General features: G+C 41.6%; 1 protein-coding gene across 3 annotated transcripts in view; it reads left to right on the top strand.

Moving 5' to 3' along the window:
- Window positions 1-15,719, top strand: part of anos1b (anosmin 1b) — a 131,786-nt gene that overhangs the window by 28,773 nt on the left and 87,294 nt on the right. The window lies entirely within an intron of this gene.

Below are 15,719 nucleotides of genomic sequence, written 5' to 3'. Positions count from 1 at the left end.
GCTTGACATTATTCATTAAGTTTTCAGCTTCTCATACTGCCTCAGTGCTGCTAAATAAAACTCTGTTAAAATATAATTTCCTTTTAGTATGAGGAAATGGCCAAAGGTCAATGCCTTTATACAAACCACATTCCCTGTACGTACACTAAACCTTACTCATGTCTAATGGCAACTGGAAACCCAATGTAAACAGCACTTTTTTTATTATTATAATTATTACAGCTCTTTTCTTCCACCAGATTACTGTCATTTTCTGATGCAGTACATTATTAGATAAATATAAAGATTTAGATTTTAATATTTGATGTTCCTTACACTGCCTTACACTTAAATATCGTTTTGAGGTAGGGTCATGTTTGCATATTGTTCCAAAGGAAAAAAAAAGTTTTAGTAATCTTCCATCAAAATGTAATAGCTTGCTTCGACTCTGTAATCTTATCAACTGATGTCACCTAGTGATCACTTATGACCATCCAGTCAGTTCCAGGATAAAATCAGTCACATTACAGAAGTAAAATGTGTTGTGAACATGTTTAAAGACCAAGTTTGTTTTTTTCTAATTGGTTTGCCCCTTAGGAAATAATTATTTAAGGATATGATGGGGGTAATAAGCATTTACAGAACACCTCTCTTTCCACCTAGAGTACATTTGCAAGGATTTAAAGAGTTCTTTGGATTTGGACATAGACTAGACTCGTTGAAAAAAAAATGCCTCTACCAACATTTTTGCAAAACTCCAAAAACATAAACACTAGTGGCAGTAAAACACCAACTTTTCATCCTTTTGTCATATTGTCAAATACAGATTGCATATCAATTAATAAAGACTTATTTTTTGTGGTTTTCTTGCATATCAATATGATATGAGCTTAAAACACTTTTAACATAATCGATGAATTGTAAACTAATACATTTTGACATTTGCATCACATAAGTAGCTCCATATGTGTGGCTTTTCTGACATAGTAAACTTGCTCGATGGCTCACCTGGTACAGCACTGCACTAGTGTTGTGAAGCGCTCAATACGAGTCCCATTAAACATGAGTCTTTAACATGATTAAAGATATCAAAGACTTGTAGAAGCAAGATAAAATTGCACAGTTGTTTCAGCAAATGTGTTTTTACCTTGTGTTTGCTTTTGTTAACACTATCGGGTGTGTTCGGGGTTTAGTGTAGCTGGTATGTTATTTTGAAACACAATATAGCTTTAACCTTTTAGTGCCACTCACTGGTTATTTCATTTCCGAACTGCTACAACACGTATAACAGCCAATTTAATGAACTGCTGCCAGATTCATGTTCATCTATTTCAAATTAAACTGAATGCACTTTTAGTGGCACTCACTGAAATTTTCACTTAGAAAATGTCATAAAACATGGAAGAATGTGCAATATCGTGTTGCAAAATTGTTGATGAGCTTAGTTTGGGAATATTAGTGATGTTAACATTGACTCAGACATTGTCTAACTTATAGCCTTTTTAACCTTTTAAAATTATTTTACATCGCAAGGTTTTAAATGGCCTTTTAAATGGCACATGCTTCACTCAAACAGAGCCAGTGGTGTTTGCTTTTAACTCTCAAACGCAGGGTTAGATCAGAGGAACTGAGACTCAAGCAGACCATGAAGACTACCAGAGACTGAGTTTTTTTAGAATTGTGATATGCGACCGTAATTGCCCTCTGATAAGCCAGTAAACATGGTTAGCTCATTAATGGTAATTGCCTAAATCCAGACATCTCTGGCTGCCGTCCGCTGATCACCAACAACTACTCACCCTGAGGGCCTGAGCTTCAAAATCCCTGAATGAAAAAGAGCAAAAACATTCCTCCTGAAAGCTGTGTTTCTCACACCAAGCGTTTAAGCCATCCTAATTGCTTTCAGATGGAAGTAATCCACCGTCAGCCTTTCCAATAACAGGTAAAGTAAATGTTGTGTTTCTTATGAAAATAAGCTGTTTCACATCCTCCTGGACTGAGCTGTGTCTCTAAAAGTGCACTTGAAATTAGCTCCTGTTTATTTATTTAAAGCAGGCCAGAAAGACACTGTTTTTTTGTTTTTTTCTTTTTCTTGTAATGTCTTGATTGGTTGTGAAGGACTTTATACATCTTAATTTTTTGTTTGTATATTTTAAGTGCATGATTAGTTGATATGTTAAACTGAATGTCCCACAAATCCCCTCCTATCCCTTACAAAAAAAGTATATTATACTACTACTTTTCTTTAAAATAAATAAATAAATAAATAACATTGCATACATTCAGTCTTCTTTTTACTTATAGTTCTTCTTAGAAATACTTAACAAAATTATACTTAATTAACTGATAATTATACATAAAATTATAAGAATATTAGGGCCTATACTTGTACTTAATAAAAATTTTATAATTTAATATTTTAAGTGTGTGCGTGTGCGTGTGCGCATGCGTGTACACTTAAAATACACTTTTATAAACTAAAAAGTGGACCAATTTAGTCCCAAGAACTATTGAAATAGAACACTTACAAGTATACATACTAGAACATTCATTTTTAGAATACTTACTACATGAAGTATACTTGGCAAGTATACTTAAAGGGATAGTTCAACCAAAAATGAAGTCCCATGATTTACTCACCCTTAAGCCATCCTAGCTGTATATGACTATCTACTTTCAGATTAACACAACTGGAGATATACTTTATAATGTAAAATAACAAACATGCATTCGACGTACCTCCAAAAAATTAACTTCCACAATGATGTACACAATGACATGATGTTCTACACTACACCATGACATACTACGCAATTTCCTACACTATAATGCATAGTATGTCATGTCATAGAACGTTATGGCATTGTGTACTACGTCGTGGAAGTTAACGTTTCCCTTTCGATACTTCACTCGTACTGCGTATGGGGAAAAGTCTCCCTTTTTCCCCGTCACTGAAGCCTTTTTCAATAACGCAGTGTAACTGCATCGTCATTGGTTCACTCATAGACAAGTTGTTGAACCAATGACGTCGCGGCATAGCTGCGCGACCTATGGCGAGAGAGCGCGCAAACTTTCCCGCCGAAATGGGCGGGGCAAAGGGCTATATAAGCAGGCGTTTCGCCATAGGATTTCAGTCCTTTCTCCTTCAGCGACGACAACGCATCTCTTTGCTGATCTCCGCCTGAAGCCTGAGAAAGCTCGCCGCTTTCAAGAAGCTCCCGCCGCCGTCTGAAGAGGCCCCGCAGCGGACCCAGCTGAACTCGCCGGTCGGAGACAGCTCTTCCACATCCTATCCAGAGCAGTGGAAGAGCTAGACCTCGACTGGGCCCCGCCGGAGGAGCCATCACGCAGCCGCCTGGATGAGTGGTTCCTGCCAGGCCGCCGCCAAGCCCCTCGCCAGCGTTCCGCTCCATTTTTTCCCGAGGTGCACGAGGAGCTTACGAAGTCGTGGCGCGCTCCGTACTCCGCCCGCCTCCACACAACGCACCGTTCTGCACTCACTGCTGTCGACGGCGCAGAAGAAAAGGGCTATGAGCACTTGCTGCCCCTAGATGAAGCGGTGGCAGCTCATCTACACTGGCTGGAAGAGCCTACACCTCTGCTGGCCAAGCTGCTTCAGCGCTTCACACCATGGCGATCTTCCAGGTGTTCCAGGCCAAACTCCTCCGCTCCTTGGACGAGTCCGGCACTTATGCACCTGCCTTCAAGGATCTCCGCAGCGCCACCGATCTAGACCTGCGGGCCACGAAGGCCACTGCCCAGGCCATCGGGCGTTCCATGGCCAGCCTGGTTGTGCTTGAGAGCCATCTTTGGCTCAACCTCACGGAAATCAAGGACCTGGATAAGACGGCCTTTCTGGACGCCCCGGTCTCCCCTTCTGGTCTCTTTGGGCCAGCGGTGGATAGTTTCACTGAGCGCTTCACAGCAGCGCAGAAGTCGTCTCAGGCCATGAGACACTTTCTGCCCAAGCGCTCCAGCTCTGCGTCTGCTCCTAGCCGCCCCAGGACTGCGCCGGCTCAGCAGACCAAGCCTGCCCCATCCACCTCTCAAGCAGCACCGCCTAAGGAGCATCGTCAGCGCCCTCGCACTGCTAAGCGCCATTCCTCCTTCTCGAGACGCCAGGGACCCTGGCCCAAGATTGTGCTGGACCCGGTGACTCTGAAGACGTCCTGATCCAAAAGCAGGAAGGAAGAGGGTCGGGGAATGTCTCGTTACGACTGGACCACCCCAAAAGCTCCCTCGTGCAGTCTCCCCTCCACCTCGTTTAAATCCGGGCGTGGGAGAAATGCTCTGTGTTGTAGCTGGGCCCACACTTGTTGCGCCCAAACAAAACGCCGTTTTCACGGCGAACACTATTTTACTTCCTCAAAAAGAGAGCAAATTTCCTCTTCCACCTCCTTCGGTGCACGGCACCCTTCCCAGCGGCCTGTCACCCGACATCATTCAACCCCTTGTCACTCGGGCCGAGGCCTGGCAGGCCATCTCCGACGTGTCAAGTTGGATCCTCTGGATCATAAAGCAGGGCTACTCGCTCCAATTTGCACGACGGCCCCCTCGCTTCGGAGGGGTGCTTCAAACCTTGGTGAACCCGGACGACGCCCCTGTCCTCCGGGCCGAGGTCATGACCTTACTGAAGAAAGGGGCTATAGAAATAGTTCCCCCTTCAGAAAGCGAGTCAGGCTTTTACAGCCGTTACTTTCTGGTCCCCAAAAAGGATGGTGGCCTCAGGCCCATCCTAGATCTCAGACTTTTGAATCGCTCCCTCATGAGACGGAAGTTCAAAATGCTGACGCTGAAACAGATCCTCGCACAGATTTGTCACGAGGACTGGTTCTGCTCGCTGGATCTGAAAGATGCATATTTTCACATCCAGATAGCCCCCCTTCACAGACGATTCTTGAGATTCGCATTCGAGGGAGTGGCATACCAATACACGGTCCTGCCCTTCGGGCTGTCTCTGGCTCCCCGCACTTTCACCAAGTGCATGAACGCGGCGCTTTCCCCTCTGAGGCAGATGGGAATCCGGGTTCTGAATTATCTCGACGATTGGCTCATTTTGGCCCATTCGCGAGTCGAGCTGGAACACCACAGATCCGTGCTCCTCAGCCATCTACAATGCCTGGGTCTCAGGGTCAACCTAGCCAAGAGCTCACTGCTCCCCAGCCAACACATTTCGTTTCTGGGGGCAGTCTTCGACTCAGTCCGCATGACGGCAGTAGTCTCGCCAGAGCGCGCCCTGGCGGTACAGCAGCTCGCGGCTTCCATCAAGAACAAAGCCTATCTTCCTCTGAAGCTCTTCCAGAGGCTCTTAGGGCTGATGGCTTCCGCCTCCCGGGTTCTGCAGCTCGGCCTTCTTCGGATGCGGCCGCTACAGTTCTGGCTGAAATCCCAGGTCCCCCCACATGCCTGGCGGCACGGCCGCTTGTGTCTCAAGGTCAATCGGGCCTGTCTTTTAGCCCTGAAACCTTGGACGAACCCTGCTTGGTTCAGTCTTGGGGTACCCCTACAGGCGGTGTCACGAAGGACGGTGCTCTCGACGGACGCATCCAACTCAGGTTGGGGGGCTCTGTGCGAGGGCAGACCGGCCTTCGGCTCGTGGTCCCACGAGGAGAGCCATCTCCATATCAACTGCCTCGAAATGTTGGCAGTAATGAAAGCCCTGCAAGCTTTCCAGGCTCACTTGACGGGACGCCACGTCTTAGTCCAATCGGACAGCATGACTGTGGTGTCATATATAAATCATCAGGGCGGTCTTTCGTCCAGCCGCCTATGCGCTCTGGCGAAACGTCTTCTGGAGTGGGCAACACCAAAGCTTCGGTCGCTCAGGGCGAAAACCATACCTGGCAAAACCAACCTGGGTGCAGATATGTTATCACCCACACCTGGCCCAGCACACTCCTTTACGCATTTCCCCCGATCGCACTGATCCCGCAGGTCATCAGGCGAGTCAGGGAAGACAGACACAGAGTCCTCCTAGTGGCCCCGCTCTGGAGGAGCCAGACTTGGTCCTAAGAGCTGTTCAGGCTCTCCACGAGAGCCCCATGGCCCATTTCCCTGAGGCGGGACCTCCTCTCTCAGGCGAACAAAACAATCTGGTACCCACAGCCAGAGCTCTGGGCTCTACATCTCTGGTCCCTCGATGGGAGCCGACTAACCTTCCCAGGGACGTACTAGAGACCATATCTCAGGCGAGAGCCCCGTCCACGAGACGCCTCTACGCCCAGAAATGGTCGGTCTTTGTTGATTGGTGTTCCACACGCAACATAGACCCCGTAGAATGTGACGTATCTCCGATACTGTCCTTCTTACAGGAGCGTTTGGATCTGGGGCGCGCCCCCTCAACGCTCAAGGTATACGTAGCAGCCATCTCAGCGCTTCATGCTCCTATCGCTGGCCAGTCAGTGGGTCGACACAACCTTGTGGTTCGTTTCCTAAAGGGTTCTAGGCGGTTAAATCCTCCTTGTCCCCTTACTGTTCCCACTTGGGACCTTTCCTTGGTCCTTAGGGCTCTCAAAGGTACCCCCTTTGAGCCGCTGAGTTCAGCTGACCTCAGGCCGTTAACCCTGACACTAGCATCGGTCAAACGCGTTGGCGACTTGTAGGCCCTCTCTGTGAGCCCTGCGTGCCTCGAATTTCGGCCTAACGACTCTAAAGTCGTGCTGAAACCTAGACATGGCTACGTTCCCAAAGTGCTCTCTACTCCGTTTAGAGCTCAGGTCATTTCGCTCTCTGCTCTTCCTCCCTCCACGGATGAACAGGAGCTGGAGTTACTCTGCCCTGTCAGGGCATTGAGGACCTATGTAGAGCGATCGCAGCCCTTCAGGCAGTCGGATCAGCTCTTTGTCTGTTTTGGTGGCCGCACCAAGGGGTCCTCGGTCTCAAAACAACGTCTCTTGCGTTGGATAGTCGACGCGATTAATCGCTGTTACTCCTCCTTGGACATTCAATGCCCATTAGGAGTTAGGGCCCATTCCACTAGAGGAATGGCTTCCTCCTGGGCTTGGTCTAATGGAGTTTCCATTAAAGACATCTGTGAGGCGGCTGGCTGGTCCTCGCCGTCCACTTTTATCAGATTTTATCATCTGGACGTTCCGGCCTTACAAGCCCGTGTCCTCTCGGTGTAACTAGGTAGCCTCTTCAAGTTCCACCTCTCACCGGTCAGGAGTTATCTCCTCCTTGTAGTGTAACAAGGGTTTACGATGGCTTTGCCTTCCTACTTGCTCTCTTGGTTCCCCTTCGGTGTCCAAAGCAAGTTATGTCGTTCCCTGCCGTGGCACGGCGCGGTTGAATTCGTTCCCCATACGCAGTACGAGTGAAGTATCGAAAGGGAACGTACTCGGTTACTAACGTAACCTCGGTTCCCTGAGATACGGAACGAGTACTGCGTTACTTGCCGTGCCACGAGGCTGCGGCTTCAGTGTCGTCGCTTCAGTCGATTGGCCTGAAATCCTATGGCGAAACGCCTGCTTATATAGCCCTTTGCCCCGCCCATTTCGGCGGGAAAGTTCACGCGCTCTCTCGCCATAGGTCGCGCAGCTATGCCGTGCCGTCATTGGTTCAACAACTTGTCTATGAGTGAACCAATGACGATGCAGTTACACTGCGTTATTGAAAAAGGCTTCAGTGACGGGGAAAAAGGGAGACTTTTCCCCATACGCAGTACTCGTTCCGTATCTCAGGGAACCGAGGTTACGTTAGTAACCGAGTACGTTTTTTTGACATACGTCAAATGCATATGGCTGTCGCACCGGAAGCTCGTTATTTTACTTTAAAAAAAATTTTTCATAGGGATATTTGACTTATACAAACCCATCGATTCACTTCAGATGGCCTTTATTAACCCCCTGGAGTCGTATGGAGTAGTTTATTTTTTATAGATGAATACATTTTTTTTTTTCTTTTTTTTTTTTTTGGTCTTCAAAAATGTGACCACCCATTCACAAACATTATAAACCTTGGAGGAATAAGGATATTTTTAAATATATCTCCTATTGTGATCGTCTGAAAGAAGATAGTCATATACACCTAGGTTGGCTTGAGGGTGAGTAATGAAAAAAAAAGAGGTGTGAAGTCCGCACACTTAAAAGTAACTGCTCCAACAGATTTATTATTCAATGCACATTTCGACCAACAGGTCTTCATCAGGCACAATACCCATGTGGAATACAATCAACTCTATATAGACAATAGGTGATCACCTTAATCAAACTTAATCAAAGAAACAAGTGACAAATAATTCAAATCATGTGACCACAAAAAAAAAAGAATTATAATATGCAAAAAAAAAAAAAAAAAGAATAAAAAAAAAAATATATATATATATATATATATATATATATATATATATATATATATATATATATATATATATATATATATATATATATATATATTTATATCATGGGATAATTTTCATTTTTGGGTGAACTACGCAAGACACTGCAAGCTTTTTGGCTAATTTGCTCCCAATATATTTATTTTTTCAGACTAGTAGAAAGAAAACATCCAAAATATACACAAGTGTAAAGTTACACTTTATCTATTTGCGTCTGTAGATTTCCATTACAGTACATATGTTTAAAGGCCATTTTCTAAAAATTTGTTTTTTTTTTTCCTCCTATCTATATTCTTAAGGAATTTACTGAGGGGTTTGTTCATATCATTCACCAGATTTACATAATATTTTGTTCCTAAAACATGGTGATTTTTTTTTGTTTTTTTCTTGACAGTATTTTCTAATTTGTGGAGCAATAAAAAGAGAATTCAAAATTCAAAATCCCCTCTATAAAAACCTTTAAATCTAATATGTCAGCAAATTGAAACAAGAATTTTGAACTTTGCTTTAGCCAATGTTCAGATTTATGTTCTGAAAATGTATGAAAATGTGTGCATTTTTAATTAGAAAATGCCTCATTTACATATTTAAATATAACATTTCAGAAAAAAATGTAATTAAAAAAAATGTAATAATATACTGTAATTAATTAACTGGGGAAGTATGGTGATATCTATTAGTTTTTTTCTGACTTGCCTTAAATTTACTTAATAAAATGAACTTGAAGTAAACTTTTCTTTTTGAAAGGGATATGCTAAAATGCACAAGCTACAGCTGAATAGCAGCTGAAATGAGCTGAGGCCAGTGTTAGAAGCTTGATCAGGGCATTACTCAGCACTTGTCCAGTCTCATCAATCAGGCCTGATCTTGGGTGAACGGCAAAGATGTCAGATGTTTCACTGTGCCATGCTGTTGTGCGAAGCAACATGAGCAGTTTACTACAGCTCTGGAACAGTTTTAACCCTACTGAAGCCACTCTCTCTCTTGTCTGAAGTAAAGTTAAAAGCAGATGGAAGAAGCAGAATGGCTCACCCTATTGCCCTGCTGGGCTTGACCCTGGATGGGCTCGGGCACAAGCTTTGGAACCTGATCAGCAGGTGAGCCAAACACCTGGAGGGTCATTGGGGCAGCACATGAGGGTCACTCTGTGTGTGGCCAGCCCTCCTCTCTAGCTGAGCATGGTGTTCAGTCCCTGAGGCTTGTGCTGAAGTCATGAGGGCAGTGATGGCCACTGTTGACTCAGCAGGTTCCTGCTTCAAGGGTTGTATTGTTTGGGATTTTGGGAGCTTGTTACATTTAATAGTTCCTGGAATAGTTTCACAGAAGAACTTATTCCAGCATTGTTTGGCAACTGGTGATATTGGAGATTTAAAATGAATCTCATTATGTATGTGAAAGCCAGTAATATTTTATTTTGATTCTCATGCTGATAAATCAGCCTAGTAGCGCCTAGACTTATCACAATGCCCAAGCCTCAAAATACTAGTGCCACAGTATTCTTATGAGGCAGTGGTTCTCAAACCTGTTCCTCACGCCCTGGTAGAGCTTGTTATTGCAGCTTGTAAGATGTAATATTGTAATATTCTGAGAGCTTCTACTTGTACCACGTGACCGCTGTTCTACCTGACCTCTACAGATTAATTTAAGCATTGATAATGCTGCCATAGAAATGCAACATTCTCAGTCCATGGATGTGAACAGCTCCGAATAGAACATCATGTGTTGTCATTTGAGACTACAGTAATTACATCATGAACACAGCAAATGATTTAGCAGCGGGCACCATCTTCTGGCAAAACAAGGGAATTCGTTTGACATGACCCTCACAGTGCATTATGGGTATTCTCTAGCCGTAGAGTGTACATCGGTTGTACACTCGTTATTGCGGTGCATTGTGGGATTGAATAAGTGCACTCGATAATGTCCACTATGGTTTCAGGCACCACTACAAATGGCTGTCCCCTCAAATAGTGCCCTATTTAAGGTATGGGGGGCAATTTCGGACACAGCCATTCAAAATATTCACATTACAACTTACAATTACTGTTGTAAGAGTGGCCAAATCTGCATATCAAAACAGCCTGTTTGCCAATCAAAACTAGCTAAAAAATAGTCCAATTACCAATCGAAATTGCCCAAAACTAACCCAAATACCACAACTCAAAATATGACACTCCCATAACTAAAGTACATATTTTACAGTCACTGTTATGGATAAACACAGTTTCAACTTTGGAAATGACTGTATAGTATCATAAACCCAGTCTGTTATCATAAACAAAAATTATCTTTACCTTAAGAAATGGTGAATAAAATCCTTCAGTGGGGAGGTAATACTTTATTTTTACTTTATTTTAGCTTTTAAACTGTAATTATTAACATTTCAAGATATTCCTAATAAGTTAATTTACTAGCAATGATCCTGGGGCTGGATTTACAAAAATCTTAAGAAAGATTCTTGAAAAATACTTAAAGGTGCCCTAGAATAAAATAATTTGAATTTACCTCGGCATAGTTAGTTCAGTACATTCAGTACATGGAAAAGACATTGAAAAGAATTTCAAACCCCATTGCTTCCTCCTTCTTATGTAAATCTCATTTGTTTAAAAAACTTCCGGAAAACACGCGGATCTCAACATAACACCGACTGTTACGTAACAATCGGGATCATTAATATGTATGACCCCAATATTTGCATATATGCCAGCCCATGTTCAAGGCATTAGACAAGGAAAGGCAGTATTAACGTCTGGATCTGTGCACAGACAAGGTAAGCAAGCAAGAACAACAGCGAAAAATGGCAGATGGAGCAATAATAACTGACATGATCCATGATAGCATGATATTTTTAGTGATATTAGTAAATTGTCTTTCTAAATGTTTCATTAGCATGTTGCTAATGTACTGTTAAATGTGGTTAAAGTTACCATCGTTTCTTACTGTATTCACGGATACAAGAGCCGTCGCTATTTTCGTTTTTAAACACGTGCAGTCTGTATAATGCATAAACACAGTGTAACCAACAGTGTAACATTAGCCATTAGCCACAGAGCACAGCCTCAAACTCATACAGAATCAAATGTAAAAATCAAAATAAATACTTTACTCATATGATCCGAAGCATGCATACAGCATGCATGACGAACATCTTGTAAAGATCCATTTGAGGGTTATATTAGCTGTGTGAACTTTGTAAATGCGCTGTAATATAGTCGAGAGCTTGTGTGGCAGGGAGCAGGCGAATTAAAGGGGTGGCGCACTACCAAAATCAGTGTATAGTTATGATGCCCCAAAATAGGCAGTTAAAAAAATTATTAAAAAAAAAATATATGGGGTATTTTGAGCTGAATCTTCAGACACATTCAGGAGACACCTTAGACTTATATTACATCTTGTGAAAAAGCATTCTTGGGCACCTTTAAGAACTTCTCAAATGTTTTCTTAAGAAAATTTGTTTCTTTAAAAGATGAAAAGAACTTTCTGTCTTTTTTAGCTGCCTGCAGATTACTGTAATTATCATAATATGCAAACACTGGCTTGACGGAAGTTTAACACTCTGCGTCACATTTTTTAATTAAAATAAAATAAAAATACTAAATGATGTTTTTGTGAGAAAATAAAGGTGTGCACAGTTTCCTGTGATGGTTAGGTTTAGGGTTAGGGGTAGGGTAGGGTAGGGGGATAGAAAGTACGGTTTGTACAGTATAAAATGCATTGCGGCCTATGGAAATTCACAAAAACAACCGTGTGTGTGTGTGTGTGTGTGTGTGTGAGAGAGAAAGAGAGAGAGAGAGAGCTCCTAAAGTGAACATGGCTTATGTATTGTTATGTCAAAAATTATTTTGTAAGTATAAAATTTTAAATGAGCTCCGTATTTGACTTCGTATTTTGTAGAGTTACTGAATTTCTAATTCAGCAAAAATTAATGTCACGCATTACCATGACCAATCATTGTTTACATTGTTTACAATCATTGGTGTCACTTCGGACTAGTAATATGTATCAGGCCTATATATGTAACCTTTAAAATAGAGTTTCCCTGACAAACTGGAAGATGGATTTTACTCCAGATATGTAGCTGGTATTGCACTGCAAGATGTGATTAAGGTATTATGACAGCTGTACTGTCTGTTACTTTTTTGTTTTGTTTTGTTTTTTTGTTTCAGAAGCTTAAATACATCAATTGTGTAACATTTAACCCCAGTTCAAGCTGCTCCACGGTTAAAGTGCTCTACACATTCTCATATGAAAGCACCAAAAATCACAAAATCATGAAATCAACTGTGGTTTTCACCTAAAGCAATACATTTAGTTTCAAAACCACAAATAGTCTCAAAGCCAACATTACCATTCCTAAAGTAAACCATGGTTGGTTAGCATTTACATATCTGAAATATGCTCTGTTACCTTTAACGGCACGTAAAATAGTTTATGATGACGGATTCATTTGAACCATATGAGAGAAAGCTGCTGCGTGTAGACAACTCCTCCTCGCTGCTGAGAGTTTCTGCAGGCTGATGAACTCCATGGCCTTGTGTCGTAGTTTCTCCACCCTTAGCAACATGTTTGCTGTGAGCATGTTGCGTGTGGCCCGCAGACACCTGAACTGCAATGGCAAGTCAATGGATTGCAGACATTCGGAACACCCAGGTTGTTCTTATAATGCACCAGTGCAGATTGTGTGCTGATTTTAACTGCAGCAAGCAACGGCTGTTTTCCAGTTCATTCGCTGCCCCGTGTGACACCTTAATGACCGACCAATCCTATATTCGTCAAGGAGGCAGACGTTTCACTGTGAAGGCGTTCACACTTTTACTAGAGCACTTTCAGGATTCAGAAACACTCTTAGTCTGAATAAAAGATGTTTCTGCACATATGGTTTTTGTCATAGTGAGGTTGGAGCCCATGAGAATGTACATGTCAGGACACTAAATCAGAACATGCAGCCTTCCTCTTGAATCATGCTCAGGCAAAATGAGAATGTTGAAAGGTCAAGAAGGGACCTCTGGACAGCGTCTTTCAAAATCAAGTCCAAGATGATTTGTGTTTCGTAAGGGGGTGGTATGGACATTTGTCATCAACTTCCATATGGATAAGCCATTTGAGTTATTCATGACACTAAGAAATGAATGGACTTCCACTCTTTCTTGTGCTACACTACCTCTCCTAATGTTTCAGTTTTTCACGTCTGGCATTTGAAGGTTCATCGGAGGTGATACCAGGAACACAGTCTACTGTTCCATTTTCCTTTGGCCCCTTGCAGCGAGCACAACTAAAATGAACTAACAATGAGCAATACATTTCCTACAGTATATATTAATCTTTGTTAATGTTAGTTAATAAAAATCCAGTTGCTTATGCATTGATTAACAAATGAAACTTTTGCTTTTAATAATGTATTAGTAAATGATGAAATTAACATCATCTAAGATTAATAAATGCTGTAGAAGTATTCTTAGTTCATGTTAATTACAGTAGTTAACTATTGTTAACTATGAAACCTTACTGAAAAGTGTTACCACATAATCTTTGCCATTTATGTTTCAACATTCACCAATACATTATTCAAGTGAAATGTTGAAGCTGTTAATATTAATATTATATAATTAGTCTAACTAACAATGAGCATTTGTATTTTTAGCAGTAACAAAGATTTATAGATGACATAACAAATGTATTGCTCATTGTTATGAAAGTTAATGTATTAACTAATGGGACCTTACTGTAAAGTGTGATTTGGTTGGTAGTTTATGCACAATCGCTTAAGAAGTCACATGGTTGGCAACAGTCAAGTAAGATGGCTGTAATGCTCAAGAGTAAGCACTTGGCAAAAATGGTTCCTTGACTTTGGTTTTGGCACTGTTTATCATCAGTTATTTGACTGAATTATCGTTTGAGCAGAACATTTTAACTCAATCTTAATTTTACAATGACCTCAGAAGTGCCTCGGGGTGGCTGTGTTCTGTTTTCTAATGCAGTTATTATTGAACGTTCAGCATCATGTTTCTTATTGACTTATTTCAGTTTCTTGGCCCCATGTGGTCTCATTCATTTCCATCACACCTCATGCTTGTTTATATAAAGATAAAGTCAATAAACTATCCAAAACACCTTTATTAGCTGTCACTTACATCTCATTCATTTCTTGTTTACTTTTACAAGAACATTTATAACAGTTTTATAACCATTTATAACCATTTATAATCAGGCTGTAGTGCAGGTCTAATCAAATCAGTCCTCACTTCGTGTCCAGTAACTTTGGTTAGACTTTGTTTTCAGAATTTCTGTTTGTCCAAAAATAAACGCAGATTGTTTCATGCAACTCAGAAAACTGAGAATATCTGCTCTGCTATTTTACCTGCAAATGAGCATCTCATACAAAACTCTGGAAATATCTTTGAAATATTTAATGTCACTAAAACTGAATCCAAAGACTAATTTTTCCTCACTAGTTCCTCAACTTAATTTCCAATCAGATTACAACTACGTTGTCATTTACCTCATGCCATTTTTGTTTTATTCATTATTTATTTATTCATTTTAGCCTTCCTTTTCTGTTAAAAATATCCAAACATAAATAAAAAAGATTAAAGGCACGTTAAATATAACGATCAATATATAGTTCTAAAAATCTTTCTAAATGTAAAAGAAGAGTCCACACCACAACTACAATAATGGCACAGAGAAACGATATAGTTGGAATTACCTTCAGAATTTTTTTTTCCAGCAGATGAACAATAAAAACATTGAAGGTCAGAATCCATCATGCTTTAAAGAGCTTGATCATTTAAAGCGTCAGTTGACAAAACTGCAGCACTTAGAATAAAGGCTGTAACCAAGTCTTGAGCATTGGGGGACCAAAGTTTGTTTTGCTTTTTTCTGTTTGTTTTTTGATTGTGGGGTGGGGTGGGGGGGGGGGAGGTTGTTATTGTGTTACTGGTCTTTTAATTCCTTTTAAATAAAATGATTTAAGGGATTTAAGGAAATAAAGAAAAATAAATAAGTATGGTAAAAGTTTCATGTCTATTGTAGTTATGAAATAAACTATTTGCAAATATTTTTTTTTAAAATGTGCATCACTCTTATGTCAAGTTGAATGGGTGGTGGAAGGAGCGAGGACTCAATTGCAGGAAGAAAGAGGGCTTTTATTAATAATGAAATAAAACAAAAACAACCCCGAGGGGGAAAACAGACTAACTTAAACTTGACTTGGACTTGACTTGTCCAAGTTCCGGGATCCGAACGCCACGCTCCCAACATGAAACAAGGCACGCAGACAAGAGAGCGCACAGCCCCGAGAACACTAGAGACCATACGCTCACACAAAAACACGACAAGAACGGGAGTGTCAGAGCTCTGTCACAAAACCAAGAAATAAACAAGACCGAAGTGACAGAACCCTGAC

This window comes from Chanodichthys erythropterus, chromosome 10 (genome assembly GCF_024489055.1).
Source record: "Chanodichthys erythropterus isolate Z2021 chromosome 10, ASM2448905v1, whole genome shotgun sequence".
In the NCBI taxonomy this organism is placed as follows: Eukaryota; Metazoa; Chordata; class Actinopteri; order Cypriniformes; family Xenocyprididae; genus Chanodichthys; species Chanodichthys erythropterus.
Note: the sequence above shows the minus strand (reverse complement) of the source record. Positions and strands in the feature narration are given on the sequence as shown.